At 44.5% G+C, this 18,776-nt stretch overlaps 1 pseudogene; it reads left to right on the top strand.

Annotated features, from left to right (window-relative positions):
• The first annotated feature begins 14,731 nt into the window (after positions 1-14,731).
• Positions 14,732-15,390, top strand: LOC115499123 (annotated as a pseudogene).
• Positions 15,391-18,776: the final 3,386 nt, after the last annotated feature.

Below are 18,776 nucleotides of genomic sequence, written 5' to 3'. Positions count from 1 at the left end.
TGAAAGATATGTTGAAGTCTTCACTCCCAGGGCTTGGGAATGTGAACTTATTTAGAAATGGGGTCTTTGCAGATGTAATCAATGTAAGATGAGGCCATCCTGGGTGAGAGTGGGTCCTTAACCCAGTTGGCCAGTGTCCTCCCAAGGAGAGAGGAGACACATTCGCCGGGAAGAAGGCCGTGCGACCACGGAGGCAGAGATTTCTTGGTATGATGTAGTTACAAGGGAAGGGACACCAACCATTGCTGACCACCCCTGGGAACTAAGAAGAGTGGAGGAACGATTTTTTTCCTAGAGGCTTTGGAGGGAGCATGGCCCTGCCGACACTTTGATTTCAGACTTCTAGCCTCCAGAATTATGATAGGAATAACCTTCTGTTGTTTGAAGCCACCTGGTTTGTCATAGTTTATGTCAGCAGCCTCAGGAAACTAATATAGTTGCTTTTCTGTTTTTGTTCTGTTCTGTCTCGGTCTTTTTAGTGAACAGCTGCCACGTTTGCCTGTCTCTAATCATCCTGGGGATGAGGGCATCTGATCTCCTTTTTTGAAAGTGGCCCTGCCCCATCCTGCGGGCCTCCTCCAGCCAGAGGGTGGCCCCCTGACCTGCTAAGCCATTCAGACACACTCCCTGGAAATCTGAAGCTTATGCAGACTGGCAGGAGCTGGAGAAACAAATGGTCGGGGCTGAGTTCTGTCTATGGCATCGCTGGGAACTGAACTGTCCCTTTGTTTCTTTTTCCGAGACCCCCAGAGCCGTCCCTGCTCCTTTTCAAGACCAAGGCCCGACTCCATAGTCTTCCAGTAATTTTGATTTCATTTTATTATTTTTTCATTTTCTTCTTGAGCGAGAATTGATTTCCGATGTCAGCAATGCAAGAACTTAATGCGATGTAGGCTCTTCTCCTCCCCACACTCAGGCACACACGCCCCTACTCCAGTGTGCAATCCTGCAGAGGACTTCCTCACCTCTCTCCACAGGACGAAGGACCAGGCTTCTGTCCATGTCAGCGGTGCTGGGGAGAGTAGAGACGCACCATTAATGAGTGCTGAGTGGCCAAAGGAAAGGCGCCTTCCTCGGGTCCCCCGTCGTGTTGTGTGCGCTTTGGTGTTAATAAATGATAAATTGATATATTTAATGCTATCTCTCATCACAGCCCCACAAGGACATCTTTCACAACTGTCCGGAGACCAATCCTAATGTGCTCCAAAGCCAGGACTAGGGTGAAGGGAGTAAGCCTCCGGGGAGGGGGAAAGGAGGGCAAAATTTAAGGAAGCACTTGCTGTCGTGATCAGGGTCAGACAAGCGCTATCCCTGAAGGTGAGGGTTTCAATAAATTTTGCCCAAATACTCACTTTTCTTAATTAAACTGCCCAACGTGCCGGTGCTTCAGTATCAAACCCACCATCCCTCAGCCCAAGAAGAACGCGCCCCCATTATTCCATTTCTTTAAGGAAAGGACAGATATGTAATGAGACATGGTCAGTGCAGTGGAAAACATTCTAGGTTAAGAGGCAGGAGAAGTGGGTTTTATTTCGGAGCTTCCCTTTAATAGTTGTGTGATTTTAGTGATGTCGATATTATGTGTCAATCCCGTCAAATAAGACTTATTATTATTATTATTATTATTATATTACTTTGTGTAAACTAATTAATATATTTCAAGTAGTGAAACATTGCCTAGGTCCAAGTAGGCATGATTATTTTTTTAAGTTTACTTATTTATTTTGGGGGTGGGGTGGGGAAAGAATCCTAAGCAGGCTCTGTACTGTCAGCACAGAGCCTGACTCGGGGGTGGAACTCACGAACCGTGAGATCATGACCCGAGCTGAAATCAAGAGTCGGTCGCTTAACCGACCGAGCCACGCAGTCGCCCCTTATTTTTATAAGTTATTGTTATACAATAGTACTACTATAATACTTCTATATTACAGTAGGCATGATGACTGTTATTGTCACCATTTGATGGGCTGAATGGCTCTGCGTTCATCTCTTTTCAGTCTTTATAAAGCGGAGGCAATACTGTTCGTGGACATTATTGTTAGGATCATTGTGCATCTCCAAACTAAAAAAAAAAAAGGGGGGGGGGAGTGAAAAGTATGGACCATTATCGTGTGCCAACAAGGATGGCCAAAATCTGTGATGTAAGAATTCGAGGTTCAGATGTTAGAGAAATTCTAGACTCTGGCACATTTTTGCCGCCTTACCTCTGGCAAGTCAGGCTAACGTTGCTAAGACTCCGTGCATCTTTAACTTAGAAGTGCTAATAGTCCCCTACCTTCTAGGGTTTTGTGGGGCTTAAGTGAGATTACAGACGCAAGCACTTTGCGTAGATTCTGCCAGACGGGTAGTGGTCGATGACACGTGGCTCGTGTCACTGTTGGCAAAGTTTCTGTTGAAGCAGGGGTTAACATGGCGGTCGCCTGAGACTCGGGAAGGTGATTTATGGAAGCCAGTGGCTCCCCTCAGCAGACAAGAGAAGGATATCAATCGGTATAAGTAAGCTGTAAGTGAGAATTGAAGCTATCAGATGATGTGGACTCCCTGTTCGGTCTCTGACAGTTTCTCTCTCTCTCTCTTTCTCTCTCTCTTCTTTCAATTAAAAGTTTTTGTCTTCTGATGAAATATTTCTAGTGCAATGCCCGGATAAGTGTTGATTTTCTTCCCCTTCTCCCTTCCGTGCTCTGGGCACTGATGCCTTGCTCTCTGGAAGCATTTGATTGTCCGGGTCTATCAACCAACATTCTCCACTTAGGGAAACAGGATGGCCTGGTGGTGAAGACTCACTTAAACGTGAGTCTCCGTTCTAACATCCACGATATGACTTTGACCCAGTGGGTTAATTTGTTCAGGTTATCTCTTACGGCATAAAGATCGATCTTAAAACTTCATGGTTTGTAATAACTATTCTATTTTGATCATAATTTAGTGGATCAAGAATTTAGGACTCAGGTGGGCAGTTTATCTTGGACCCAGCCTCACGAGTCCCAGACACAATTTCTGCTGCCTTCTTGTGGTTCAGCCAGTTATTAAGACAGCCTAGATTCAAGGAGAGCAATGGCTCAACCCATTGCTCATAGCCTCATGCTCATAGCTCCAATTGGAGGAACCACAAAAAATGGCTCTAAAGTTAGAGCCATCTTTAACTTATTGTGCACCCTCACCACCCCCGCCCCCCACAAACCTCCACTTTCTTCCTCATGGGACTTGGGGAGAACTTGATGAGGTAACGGGCTGACGGCATTTGGCACAATAGCAGCACATAATAATCACTCGGTGAAAAGCGTTCTGTTATGATTACTTGCTTCTTCTCCAGCCAACTCTCCTTCCTCATGGTTGCTACCTCCCTCCCCACCGCTTTCCCTCTGTGCACGCAAGTCATTTTTTTCCCACGTTGAGGTGAATGGATGGATTTAGGGGGAGAGATCTGGACTGTGGTGGCAGGGTAGGGAAAAAGTGGATGAGTTCAAGGGCTATTGGGGAATTACATTAAGAGCTTAGTGATTGATTGACTGGTTATTTGATGGAGTGGGTGTGTAAGGAGAAGAAAAGAGGTGAGTCAAAATGAGTCAAGGATAATGCCCAGGGAGTTGACTGTGGTTACTCGTCAGGTGGGGGTGTTTTTTCCCAACATAGGACGTGCAACATTTAGGCTGTGTTGGCTACTGTTTCTTTTTCTTTTTCCTTTTTATGTTTAGTTATTTATTTTGAGAGAGACAGAGACAGCACAAGTAGGGGAGGGGTAGAGAGAGAGGGAGACAGAGAATCCCACGCAGGCTCCACTCTGTCAGCCCAGAGCCCGACATGGGGCTTGAACTCACTAAACCCATGAGATCATGACCTGAGCTGAAGCCGAGTCAGATGCTTAACCAGCTGAGCCACCCAGGCGCCCCTGTTTCTTTTTCTTACGCTCTCGTCTTCCCCCTGTCTGGACAGCATGCAGACATCCAAGGACTTTAGACCTTTCGCTTTCAGTAACGGGGAACCCTTGATGCCGATTGATCAGAGGAATGGCAGGAAACAAGCTGTTGTTTAGGCGGATTATGAGGTTTATAACAATGCAAGGCAGAGGGCTCTACCTTGTATCTGCTTTGGTCTGTTCATATTTAAGACTCTTCATGGGATTAATATGGCCACATCTTTTGCACAGATAGATTGCAGTCCTCTGGAAAGTTTCAACCATAGAAGAGAGAAAAACAATGCTTTCCAACTTAATGAGAACATAGACTGCCCAGATTCCCGGGGGAGGGTATCTGTCAATCTGATTATTATTATTCAGAGGTCCCATCCCTTTATATCTCCGTCAGCCTAAGGTGACATCCCAAATGAAGTCTGTCTGTCACATTGTCTTGTATACTCCCTCTAGTGTGGCCCTTCTTTATGATCTTTGGCTAAACTCATTGCTCATAGCTTCATGCACACAGCTCTGGGCTTCTCCAAATGCCCTCTGGCCAGGGAGGGCTCTTCTGTGATATTTGATCTGCCAACTGGTGTCAGACAGGCTTAGTTTTTCCACAGAGCAAATGCACTGCAGAGAAACTGTATAAAAAACTCATCATGATGGCATGGATTCAGATATAACATGATAGGCAATTTTCCCCTTCTGCATCGTAGCCTTATTCTAATTTTTTCCCTAAAATTTTGCAATAACGTGATCCCACAGTTTATGCGATTGAAGATTTGGACCCTATTTGGAGCGTTACAATGGAGCATTACTTCTATAATAATAACGGCAATTGTAAGAACAGCGATGAAACCGTTAACAATTACGGTAAAAACAACAGCCAACTTGAAAATGTATTTATGACCTGCCAGGCATGTGCTAAATACTTCATATATGCTGATCTCATTTAATCATCATTAGAATCCTTTGTGACAGAAGGTTTTTATGTCCATACTACACATAAGATTTAGAGAGGTCAAGTAATTTGCGTAAGCGGCTAATATGTCGCAAAGCTGAAATTCAGATCCAGGTCTTTCTGACCCGCTTCCCGTGGTGTGTGGGGGATATTCACACTCTTGTCTGTTGCCGGAAGGCTTGTGGATGCATCGGGTACGACCTGAGCTTTGTCTTGACGAAGGCCTTGCAGTCTAGACTGGTTTACTTTACCGAGTGCTATACAGAGCCCTGACGTCCTGCTGGATGGAAAATGATAGAAACGCATTAGGCAATCAAAATGTAAACGTTTTCACTTAAAGAGCAAATTGTAGAACACGTAGGGGACTTGAGATCCATCACATTGGAATTCAGCGGCAAGGGTAGAAGATCCAGGTATGGTAATAAGTTCAGACCAAGGGAATGTCTGCAGAGTGGTGATTTAATTAAAGATAGAGGAATAGGTTTCATCCCCCCCACTGCTACTGACACAGCCAAGTGGCCAGGGCTCTGGAGGACAGGTGACAATCAGTGCCATTCGCTGGGGCTCCGGGGGAGATTTGCAGAGACTTCTTGTCTGAACTCTTTTCTGGCTAATATCTTAGAGCCCATTCATGCATTTATTATGCCATCGACAGGAGGCAGGAAGTGTAATGAGAGACGAGGAGCAGGGATGTCAGCGCTAGGCAACAGGGCTATCTGAGAACCCAGGCTTCTTAGCAAGAGGCAATCTCTACCGAACGCTAGCCCCTGGTGGCATGTGGCTATTTCACCTTTCGAGGTGTTCTGGAAGAAGCGAGAAGCCCCAAAATGAAGTTACGTGCCCCCCCACCCCCACCCCACGACAGCAAACCAAGACTAATTATAATGTGAAACCTATCCCAGGAATGTGACCTTTCAACAGCCAATCTGAAATGTCCAGATAGGACTAGTGGGGTCATCTGGGTGATGAAAATCCTGCCGTTCCCTATCTCTCCAAAGATGCCTTGGCCAGAAATACTCACACCCCCACCGTTTTTTTTTTTTTTTTTTTATTCTTTTGCTAATAACTTCCTTGACCCGCCCGCCTGTCTCCAAAAACCTTCCGTTTTGTTCCACTTCTCAGAACATCTCTGCTTTCTGGAAGGGACATTGCCAGATTTGTGAATTGCTTAATAATGCCAATTAGATCTTCACATTTGCTTGGTTGAATTTTGTTTTTTTAACAAAGGTAAGCTGGACATCAGAATGCCTGTGTGAAATACGCAGACTTGTAAATACTAGACAAAATAAAGGAAAATTCCTTCTGGCCCACATCTGTTGGGCAAATAAATTCCACGTTTCTGGGTGGAAATACAAAATTTATTCAAATGTCACTTGTGCCAGGAAGGCTCTGTGTTAGTTTTCTAAGGCTTCCATAACAAAGTACCACCATCTGGGTGGTTAGAAACAACAGACATTTTTTCTTTTTTCTCTCTTCATTTTGGAGGCTAGAATCTGAAATCAAGGTATCAGTAGGACCACACTCCCTCTGAAACCTGTACCCGAATCCTTTCTCCCCTCTGCCTCCCTTCTTGTGGTTTTTCTGGAGGGTGGGGAGGCTGGGGAGTGGGATGGAAAATTCCAATCCTGGATCACTGGGTAGGCTCCAGGGCTAACCAGCCCCCAATCCTTAGGTGCCTTCCAGGGGTCACTCCATTAACATAACAAAAGACACCTTTATGGCTCTCATCCCTTAGGAAATTCCAAGGGGCTCTTTGGAATTTATATATATAAATATATATATATATATAAATATATATATATATAAATATATATATATATATATATATATAATATTTGGTCTGAGCCAAAAAGCTCATATATATATATATATATATACATACATATATATATATTGTAAGTCACCATATCACAAGAACCTTGGGAGAAGAGGTTCTGGAAGGCATCACAGAAGAGTTAATTATGCTGGAGGTCGTGGTCAGACAGGATAAATAGGATTTTGTAGGTCGGAAGGGGACTTGGGGAATAGAGCACATTCTGAGCCAAAGCAAAGAAGAGCTTTCAGGATTGCTAAGAAGCTGGGGAGACCTTCCAGGCAGAGCACAAGGCCCAGGTCAAGCCGCAGTGGGGTCAGAGGGCAGAGTGCTTGAGAAGCAGTGATTGGCAGTGATGGGGGCATGTTGGCAGAGAGGGTGAGAAATACGACTCGAACATCAGGTGGGGCCATCAGAGGAAGGACCATGATTCCCAGGGTAAGGACTTTGAATCAGTGAAGTGCCCTGGGATGGGGAGAAAGTTACACTTGGGAGCCTTTCTCAGGTGGAATAAAAAAAGGCAACATTTAGTCCACTCACGTGCAAGATACAGGACTTCTACATCCTGGGGGGGCGGGGGGATGGGCACAGGGTATAGACATGCTGGGTGTGGACTCTGTCAAGATCCCTCCTCACTCCTCTTCTGGCCACAGCATGAACTTACCAGGAGATTGCTGAATTCTTTCCATCATTGTCACCACAGACCTCCCCACGTCGACCACGTCTTCAGATGGGCTCTGTGCACCCACCCGGCAGGCGCTGCTTTGACATTTGGGTCACACTTTGGAAAATTCTCTCCATCCTGTCTGCCCAGACCCTGGGGTCTTGTAAACTTCAGATTCCCTAGACCTACGTTGGATTTCTCTTAATTTCTTGGTCACCCTGGGGGAGAAAGAGCCAAGGGCATCTTCCTCACATATGTCAATAATGTCTAACGTGCTTAGTTGTCTTCACTTTTTATCTTTCCTCTTCCCTTTGAGTTATCATTTTTGATCTCAACAGTAGGAATGAGGGGGAACTCTTTTTTTTTTTCAAATCCAACTCAGAGATTCTTACTATGAAGCCTTAACAGAATTATAAAGGTCCGTGAAATTGGGGGGGGGGGGGGGAAAGCATTTTTATTTTTACTAACTTCTGACTGAAATGTGTCCTTCCCTTCCCTTATAAATATAAGCAACATATCACATTCGTTTTAGTATCTGCGGCTTTGTAAAATGCAGAAATAATTGATATTTTCATATCACCTTACGGTCATGGGAGATATCCTGAAATGTTATTGATATATATGACTCCTTTCAAATTATAGTAGTCATTACATTATCTTGTTAATTAATGTGTCAACAAAGAAACACATATATTAACTGTATCACAGAATTTTAAACCGTTTTAATCAGCGTGCTTCTTTTTTTAAATTTTTTATTGTGTTTATTTATTTTGAGAGAGATAGGGAGACAGAGTGTGAGTGGGAGAGGGGCAGAGAGAGGGAGACAGAATCCGAAGCAGGCTCCAAGCTGTCAGCACAGAACCTGATGTGGGGCTTGAACCCACAAGCCGCGAGATCACGACCTGAGCCAAAGTTGGACGCTCAACCGACTGAGCCATCCAGGTGTCCTTGAGTGTATTTCTATCTAATTGGCTTCTTCTGTGTTTGTTTCCATTTAATTTTCAGGAAAAAAATAAATTATATATTAAAAAAAAACGCAACAACTCTGAAACGGTGAAAAATGTGTATTAGTCTCCTGTAGGATACAAGACAATCTCTAATGCCCCCTGTGGTTACCTGAGTCTATAAGTAGTGTTCAGCTTTTCTTGCCTTTGAACTATCTTACAACTCTGAAAATTGAGCGAAACAGACTGATGGAAATAACTCGCCCATAGCGGTGAAAGTTGTCCTGAAGATGTACAAAAGATCCCTCTCGGACCTTTCCCAACCACCTCAGGTACAAGCAAGCTTTGCATGTATTAACACATTCATTTCAGCGCCCTTAACTGCCCATATACATTTCTGCTGTTTGGATTTGCACTTTGAACTGGTTTGTAACACCTTCCTGATGTCTTCATTCATCAGCGAGTTAAATAAAAATTTAAAACCCCATTCGTTTTCATCTTTGTATAAGAGTTGATTTTATGTGGTAAGATGATGTGCAATATGGTTTATGCAGGTGAAATACTATTCTCTGGTGTCCATCGACGTCACATGTCCCCCCAAAAGCCTAAGAAACCCAGCGTGCGAGCCCCCATCCTTGGTTACCTTCTGGTCCTAGGCTTTTGACACCCAAAAGCCTTCTCTCTTCTTCTGTAGCACTAACCCCTTGTCCAAGCAATGCAAGCCAGGGAGGCCTGGCTGCCATCTGGCAGAGGGGATGGTCAGATTAGCAAAAAAAAAAAAAAAAAAAAAAAAAAAAAAAAGAGCTGGGTGCCGGCGGAGGGAAACAGAAGCATCTCCTAAGCCTTGAAACTCATCTGGCAACCCGGAAAGAAGGAATGATCCTTCTCATCTGACGGAAAGGTCTAGAACGACGCGAAGGGCTTGGTCTGAGGTCACGCTAGAATCCCAGGCCCCATTTGCTATAGTTACTATATTCCACGGGGCGCTGGGGGAGCTGGTGGGGGTCACTGTCCGCTTTGCACCCAAGGAGGAGCCCGGGAGCGGCTGCTGACAGACAGAGCCTCTTGGAGGGCACAGCTGTTCAGCTGTGGAGCTGTCCTTTTTCTCAGTGGGGCCGCGGCAGGAAGTGTCAGGCTGGTTCCCCATTGTACGCATCTATGTAGCTGTGTTGTTGCCGGTGTATTTATTTATTTATTTTTTTTTTTATCACAAGTCTGAGCCTTCTGGTAATAGACAAAACATGAGCTTCTGTTTGCCTGCTTTCCTCCGTGTGTGTCATCGGTGTAATCAGGGGACAGGTGGGCGCAGGCGATTAATGGGGTGGGAGGGGACAGGAGGAGAGGGGATCTACTCAAGGTGGTTGGGGGGGGGAGTCGGCGTTCATCTGACCCTGAAGCTCAGAGGCACCATCTCCTCCAGCAAGGCAGCTGCCGCGGTTATCGGTCGGAACAGCCCTTCCCCAGCCTCTCGGTCTCATTTCCAGTCTGGGCATGCTTGAGAAGCCATTACCATATTTATAGAGCTACCTGGCCCCACGGCACACGCATGAGAGGGTTAGAAAGACCTATCTATTTTTCCAGCTGTGCTGCTATCCTCGGCGGCAAGGCTGGCGGCGGGGGGAGTCGGGAGGGCCGGGCCCCAGCATTGGGACAGAAGAGAATTACCCTGCAGAGGCCCGGGCCAACCTCTGGCCCCCTGCTTGCCTCTTCCAACCGGTCGGGCTGAGCCGGGGTGGCCAGCGTGGGCGCTAGCGAGGCTGAGAAAAGGAGCGCGGTGGCTGGGGAGAGGATTGCAGGGCCCGAGTGTCAATGTTTGCGGTGCCTTCACCCTGGACCGGGTCCCTCATTGAAATGCAAAGCTGCCTCCTGTGGAGGGTAGGAGAAGACAGCGGAAGCAGTGCAGGAAAGTGGACAGAGCGCGAATTTACGAGACAAAGAGATCTTATTAGTTGCATAACCTTGGGCGGATTGTCTCATTTCTCTGACCCTCATTTTAGTCATTGGCACTAAGGGGATGATAATGAATTGTTGGGAGGGCTTAATCACCGACATAGTTGGATGTGTCTTAATAAGTGCTCCTTCCTCCTCCTTGACCGGGCCATTCTGCCTCACGCTTAGGTCTTGGCTCCCATCACTGCATAAGATGCTTTGTTATGGTGGCCAGAAACGCCTGCGTAGACTTATCCACCCCTCACCGCCCTGTCCCCCAGCACGTGTGCGCTCTTGTGTTCTGTCTCTGTCTGTCTGTCTCTCTCTCTCTCTCACACACACACACACACTTTTCTTCTGATCTTCAACAGTAGCACATCTATCTGTTCTCTATACAAGTCAGTGGGCCTTGCAACCAGGAAAGTGGCTCCGAATCACAGGAAAAGAAACCATGGCCTCACCGCATTGGGACCATCTGAGGAGAGTGCTGTTCACAATCTCCTTGTCTTCTTTTTCTTTTGTCCAGAGACCAGATTCCTGAGGAGAGCCTTTCGTTTGCTGACTAGAGACCTTAGGTGGGCCAGGGAAGGGGAGAAGCCAGGCTGAGGGGGGCGCTAAATGTGTCCCCGAAAGGAAAGGAATGGTGACCCCTGGAGAGAATGGTGCAGGGGAGTGTGTGGGGGGGAGGCAATCAGAAAGGGTAGTGGAGAGGGGCTGGGTGGGACATTGGCAGTACAATAGGACAATCAGTGCTGGGGAGGGAGGCGGTGAAAGGGACCGGTTAGGGGGTTTTGCTGTGCAGTACAAGGTGCACCTGCCCCATCCGTCGTCCCATAACCAGTAATCTGTATTTCCCATCAGTCTTTTGGGAGCTGGGAGTGTAATGAGTATAAGGGTGAGTGTGTGTGAACCACAGAGACTTGACCTGTAGAGGTTGGGGTTGAAGTTGGGTTATAGGGACGTATGACGAGATCAGTAGAGCCCTAGCCTTTGACAGCTGATCTGGATGGACTTTGGAGGTATGACGTCGTGCCCAGCACCCACGAGCAGAGGAACTAAAGAAATACCCATTTCTTCTGCCTACAGCTCACAAAAATGGTGTCTCTGATGCACTATGATATTATTTTTCCTAAATGCTTACTTATTCTTGAGAGAGAGAGAGAGAGAGAGAGGTGCAGGAGAGAGGGGGACAGAGGATGCCAAAGCGGGCTCCGTGCTGAGAGCAGAGAGCCCGATGCAGGGACTCAAACTCACAAGCCAGGAGACCACGACCTGAGCCAGAGTCGGAACCTAACAGACTGAGCCACCCAGGCGCCCTTATAATGTTTTTTTTTTTAACAGAATATATATTTCAGGTGGTAAACCGAGAAGAGGTTGGAAACGCTCCTTTTGCTTTAGGAGCTCCAAATCAGAAATAACTCCACCTCTTGGCAGGAGGCGCTGTGGGAGACCTGGGCTTGGAGGATCCCTCTAATTGCGGGGAACCCACTTCCATCCACCCCCATAATACGCATATGCAGCAGTGATGCCTCGTTTAGGCAAATATATTTGCTTTCTGTGACTCTATCAAATTCTCCCTCCGCTGTGAAGGATGCCAAGCCCTCACCAAGCTTTGCTTCTCTGAGCAGCAACAGAACGGACGGCTGTTTGTACAACTCACTTGATTCCCTGGGGTCTGACGCCCTTTTGTGTCCCTCCGGGCCCTGGCTTCAGTTTGACTTCCCGGCCTCATGCCCAATGACTACACTCTGTGGAGGTGAGAATTCTCCCTCTAATTAACACTCCCCCAAGAAGAAGTCTTCTTATATCTCTGTCTTTACACAGATCCTCATCCTAGTTTATTTGGAGTAATGAATTGGTGTTTGAGGAAGACACATTTGTCTAAAATAACCTCAAACAGGAGAACCTGGATGGCTCAGTCGGTTAAACCTCCGGCTCTTGATTCCAGCTCCGGTCGTGATCTCGCGGTTGGTGAACTCAAGCCCCACATTGGGCCCTGTGCTGACAGCACGGAGCCTGCTTGGGATTCTGTCTCCCTCTCTGTCCCCTCCACCACTCGCTCTCTCTCTCTTTGAAAATACATAAAAATAAGCTTCAAAAAATAAAAATAAAACGACCTCAAATAACATTAGCGGGGCATGTTGCTAGAAGTTTATGGAGGTCATGTGACAGAATAACAAATGAGGCAAAGACCTTTCATGTAGATTCGGGGATTGTGTATGGGGATGTGGCAGTTGCACACGCTGGATGTCACTGTAAGTGGGTTATCTTGGGGATCACTCCAGAAGGCAATATGGCAAACTCTGGGAAGATGGCATTGATGATACGGGTTTTGCAGCTCTCTCAACCCTCCATTAACAACAGTGCCAGGATATCAAAACCAAACCCACAGACATCTATTTCTTTTAATGAGCTATCAAGGTAGCCTCCAAACCTCAAATTAGGAGCAGATGTGAACCACACATCATCACTTTGGGATCTGCGTGGTATCAGAACCTGCAAAGGAAGAGACAAGGAGATGCGACAGATTCGCCGATGGCCCTACAAGCAGGAAAGGGGCCGCATCTCCACCGGAGGGTCGGTAGCAGGCAGGCAGAAGGACTTTAACTGCTGGTTGTGTGTTCGTTCCCGTGTGCTGCAAACTGCAGGAGTCCCCCGGAGGGTCTGAAAGGGCTGGAATAGTCTGAGCTCTACGAGCCCCAAATCCCGCATGGACTAGAAATTGCTAGAAACAGGATCCAAGCTGAGCTAGATAGAGATGCCAGGGGAAAAGCCAAAGAAGACCAGATAGAAGTGGGGGAATGTGAGGAGCTCTCAGAAAGTACAGGTCATACTGGGAAACACACACACACACACACACACACACACACACACAAAGAGTGCTAGGGGCGACTCTTGGTTTCGGCTCAGGTCATGACCTCACCGTTCGTGAGTGCAAGCCTCCTGTTAGGCTCTGCGCTGACAGTGCGGAGCCTGCTTGGGATTCTCTCTCTCCCTCTCTCTCTTCCCCTCCCCCGCTCATACTCTCTTGCTTTTGAAATAAATAAACTTAAAAAAAGAAAAAAGAGTGCTATAGAACCACAAAGCTAGCAGATCTCTCCTGACCCACTTACTTCTCCTGGAAGTTAAGGAAAACTAATTTCACATAAGAATAGGCAACAGGAGGGGCGCCTGGGTGGCGCAGTCGGTTAAGCGTCCGACTTCAGCCAGGTCACGATCTCGCGGTCCGTGAGTTCGAGCCCCGCGTCAGGCTCTGGGCTGATGGCTCGGAGCCTGGAGCCTGTTTCCGATTCTGTGTCTCCCTCTCTCTCTGCCCCTTCCCCGTTCATGCTCTGTCTCTCTCTGTCCCAAAAATAAATAAATGTTGAAAAAAAAAATTTTAAAAAAAGAATAGGCAACAGGAAAGGATCAAATTTGAGTCCCATACAAATTTATCAGTGAAGAAAAAGGAGAGTCGAGAGGACAATTGTATCTCCATTGGCAATCTATTGGCAATGGGAGTGCACCATAGAAACACTCCAGGCAGATGAAAACGGTGGGCTAAAATTTCAAAATGTGCTAAAAGAAATGAAGGTAATAATGGGGAAATGAAAGAAAACATAAGTCTATAACAGAAACACTTAGTGGTAAAGTTATAGGACTCTGGAAGAATTAGAAAGAAAAATTTGTTTTAAAAACCTCATTTCAGGGGGCGCCTGGGTGGCGCAGTCGGTTAAGCGTCCGACTTCAGCCAGGTCACGATCTCGCGGTCCGTGAGTTCGAGCCCCGCGTCAGGCTCTGGGCTGATGGCTCGGAGCCTGGAGACTGTTTCCGATTCTGTGTCTCCCTCTCTCTCTGCCCCTCCCCCACTCACTCTCTGTCTCTCTCAAAAATAAATAAACATTAAAACATTTAAAAAAAAAAAAAACCTCATTTCAGAAATCAATATTAAACTGGAAAGAGCACAGGAGTGGATAAATACAACCAGAAATAGCCTAAAAAAATAAAGGTTAAAAGGAGTAAAATTTTAAACATCAAAACAAATGAGGGAAGAGATTAAAAAAAAAAGATTTGAGAAAACGTGATAGAAATTGAAAATAGGTAAAGAGCCAAAATACATGTGTATAATACAGAAGAGTTCACAAAAGAAGAAAGCAAAGAAATGGAAGAGAAATCATTAAACAAAGAAAGAAAGAAAGAAACAAAACACAGCTCTTCTGGCCAGAACTTTGGAGGATGCAGAGAACACAAAAAAGAAGGTTGCTTCTGTGCCGGAAAATCCTTAAGAAAAAGCAAAGCAGAGGCACCTGGGTGGCTCAGTTGGTTAAGCGTCCGACTTTGGCTCAGGTCATGATCTCGTGGTTCGTGGGTTTGAGCCCCGCATTGGGCTCTGTGCTGATGGTTTGGAGCCTGGACCCTGCTTTGGATTCTGTGTCTCCCTCTCCCAAGGCCCCTCTCCCGCTTGTGCTCTGTCTCTCCCTCTCTCTCAAAAATGAATAAACATTAAAAAAAAAATCTTTAAAGAGAAAGCAAAGGAATTTTTGCCGTGTTGAAGATGAAGCATCTGAGAAAGAAGTTTGCCTGGAAGATGCCTCCAAAGGCAAGGAGGAAGCTTATCTACAAAAATGCTCAGCATCCCCACAGGAATATAGGCATCTGTGCAGAACTGAGCAGGGTGGGACGGGTAGGATGGCAAGAAAGGCCAGCGACTTCTCTGCACCTGCGGAACCCAAATTGGCATTCGTCATCAGGATCAGAGGTATCAATGGTGCAAGCCCAAGTTTGGAAAGGTGTTGCAGTTCCTTTGTCTTTGCCAGAACTTCAGCGGCACCCTTGTTAAACTCAACAAGGCTTTGGTTAACATGTTAAGGACTGTGGAACCCCATATAGCCTAGGGGTACCCAAACCTGAAGTTGGTAGATGACTTGATCTACGAGTGTGGTTATGGCAAAACCAACAAGAAGCAAATTGCCGTGGCAGATAGCACATAGATTGCTAGATCTCTCGGCGAAGACGGCATCATCTGCGTGGAGGATCTGATTCACGAGATCTGTGGCAAAACGCTTCGCAGAGGCAAACAACTTCTTATGGCCCCTCAGATTATCTTCTCCATGAGGGGGAAGGAAGAAAAAGACCACCCCCATTTGGAGATGCTGGCAACAGGGAAGAGACCAGATCAATAGGCTTATTAGAAGGATGAACTAAGGTATCTGCCATGATTATTATTTTTGTAATCTGGTCAGTTAATAAACACATACTTTCAAACTGAAAAAAAAATCCAATACAAAGCACCTTTCCTAAAAACAGGATCTGAAAGCACATGGCAGAGAAGAACACCAGATACTCAAGAAAAATTACCCAGAATGACTCCTACCAACACATGCTGAAAAGTACGTTGAGCTCCCGGGCAAAAGGACTAAGTCACTTAAAAAGGAAAGAAAATTGGATGGCTATCAGATTTCTTGACAGCAACATCTTATATCAGGAGACAATGGAATGACATATTTAAGATACTCAGGGAAAGAAAATATGAACCATATATTATTAATCCAGCTGAACTTACTTTCAAGTATAAAGACGGCAGACAAACTGCTATCAATAAGCAAGAACTCAGGAAATATTGTTCCCAGGAGCCTTTCCTGAGTAAACTACCAAAGAGTGAAATTGACTGGAGAGACATTGACATAAGGCCTGGTGGTGAGCATTAAATATATAGCTACCTGTAGAACAAAGTATAAATGATGCTTATAAGAGAGAAGGTATAAGCCATGACAACCTTATGCTTGAAATTGTAGGAACACAGCATCGACTTTTAAAAAGAGGGAAAGCATATAAAAAGCAAATTAAGCTTATGATTGCTTTATAGTTCTTACCTAGGAATAAAAGGATATTGTTTCAAATCAATTCCTGGGATAGAGGTGGTGAAGAAGAGATTACTAGCAAATTTCAATATTATCCATAGTAGCAAACCAGTTGTCAATTGCCATAGATATGAAAGTATTGACATAAAGGAAGCGATTTGAGCAAACTTACAAACTTTCTTAAGTATTTCATCCTTTAAAAAAAATTATTCAAGTACACCTTCAGCCCCTTTCTCTCTCTCTTCTTTTTCTGGAATTCTTATGATACGGGTATTGTTTCGTTTGATTGCATCACTTAGTTCTCTAATTCTCCCCTCATACTCCTGGATTTTTTTCTCTCTCTTTTTCTCAGCTTCTGCTTTTTCCATAATTTTATATTCTAATTCACCTATTCTCTCCTCTGCCTCTTCAATCTGTGCGATGGCTGCCTCCATTTTATTCTGCACCTCATTTATAGCACTTTTTAGCTCCTCATGACAATTTCTTAGTCACTTTATCTCTGTAGCAATAGATTCTCTGCTGTCCTCTATGCTGTTTTCAAGCCCAGCGGCTAATTTTATGACTATTATTCTAAATTCTTGTTCTGTTATATTGTTTAAATCATTTTTGATCAATTCATTAGCTGTCATCAGCTGATGAATGGATAAAGAAATTGTGGATTATGTACACAATGGAATACTACTTGACAATGAGAAAGAATGAAATCTGGCCTTTTGTAGCAACGTGGATGGAACTGGAGAGTTATGCTAAGTGAAATAAGTCATACAGAGAAAGACAGATACCATATGGTTTCACTCTTATGTGGATCCTGAGAAGCTGAACAGAAGACCATGGGGGAGGGGAAGGAAAAAAAAAAGTTAGAGAGGGAGGGAGCCAAACCATAAGAGACTCTTAAAAACGGAGAATAAACTGAGGGTTGATGGGGGGTGGGAGGAAGGGGTGGATGGGCGATGGGCATTGAGGAGGGCACCTGTTGGGATGAGCACTGGGTGTTGCATGGAAACCAATCTGACAATAAATTTCATATTAAAAAAAATAAATCAAATCTACCAAAATAAATAAATAAATAAATAAATAAATAAATAAATAAATAAATAAATTTTAAAATGTAGAAATAAATATCATAGACCAAATTATGAAAGACTATTTGTATAAAAGATAGTACACTTATAAACACAACGTAAAACATGACGGAGTAAAAAGAAAATATAACAATCCTATCTAGAGGTGTCATGGGACGGGGCATCCGGGTGGTTCAGTTGGCTGAGCGTCGGACTTCAGCTCAGGTCACGATCTCGTGGTTCCTGAGTTCAAACCCCACATCAGTCTCATTGCTGTCAGTGCAGAACCTGCTTCAGACCCACCCCCCACCCCCTCTCTGCCCCTTTCCTGCTTGTGCTTTCTCAAAAATAAATTTTAAAAAACCATTTAAAAAAAGATACAAGAGTAGGGGAATAATGAAATGGAAAACTTAAACCAATAAGTCCAAAAGTTGGTACTTAAAAAAAAATATATCAGCAAAGTAAGCTATTTGCATACCTAACCAAGAAATTGGTGGAAGAAAGCATACATACATAAAATTAGAAATAACAAGGGGGGGGGCACTTGGGTGCTCTGTCGGTTCAGGTCATGATCTCATGGTTTGTGAGTTTGAGGCCCGCATGAGGCTGTCTGCTGTCAGTGCAGAGCCTGCTTTGGTTTCTCTGTCCCCCCCTCTCTCTGGCCCTCCTGTCTCTCTCTCTCTCTCTCTCTCCTCTCAAAAATTAACATTTAAAAAAAAGAAATAAGGGGGGGATAACTATTAAAAGAAAAAAATCTCAAGGGACTACTTTGTAATTTATACGGAATATACCTGAAATTCAGATGAAATTGATACTTTTTAAGGAAAACTACAACTTACCAAAATTCAGAAAGTTGCAAACAAACCAATTGTCTTAGGAAAACTTAGTGAAAGTCGTTACAAAGCTCCTCATACAAAATCACTAAGATGGGTACTTTCATGTTTGAATTCTGCCAAATCCTGCAAATGAGATTATGTCAATGCTCCTTAAATTATTGCAAAGTATGAAAACATAAGGTACTCTTCCAAATTCATTTTATAAGATGAGCATCATGTTTGTTCCAGAATCTAGCAAAGTTTGCCCCCCAAAATAAAAGTACAAATCAATGTTACTTGTGATATCAATGTAAAAAATTAACACCGGACTATTAAAAAGACATATATTACCACCAAGTGGGTTTTATTTCGAGAACACAACTGTGGCTCAATATTAAGAAATCTATTAGTATTATCCATCATATTAATAGAACTAAAGAGAAAAATCATATGACGTGTTTATAGATGGATGAGCCATTTAACAAAATCCAACACCTTACACATGTTGAACCCACTCAATGAAATAGGAAATATCAGAGGGTATTTTCTTAGTCTCTGCCAACATTTGCATTCATTATCCCAATGAGTCCTAATGACAATCTTACAAGGTAGGTAATATTTCCATTTGCTTATAAGAAAATTACTGCTTTGAGAGAGAAAATAAATGATCTAAGGACACATGTCATTAATATGTGGGAAAGCAGGTATTTGAATTTACCATCACCTGACTCCAAATCTTACGAGCGTCTCTTACCTACATTATTCTTCCTTTTACTGGCTCTTCAGAGTTGTCCTTGATCACCATAGATCTCAGATTCTACTTCGGGTTGCCTTCTACCTTTTAGAAACGGTGA

The sequence above is a fragment of the Lynx canadensis genome, chromosome D4 (assembly GCF_007474595.2).
Source record: "Lynx canadensis isolate LIC74 chromosome D4, mLynCan4.pri.v2, whole genome shotgun sequence".
NCBI classification, from domain to species: Eukaryota; Metazoa; Chordata; class Mammalia; order Carnivora; family Felidae; genus Lynx; species Lynx canadensis.
This window is presented reverse-complemented; position numbering and strand designations above follow the sequence as displayed.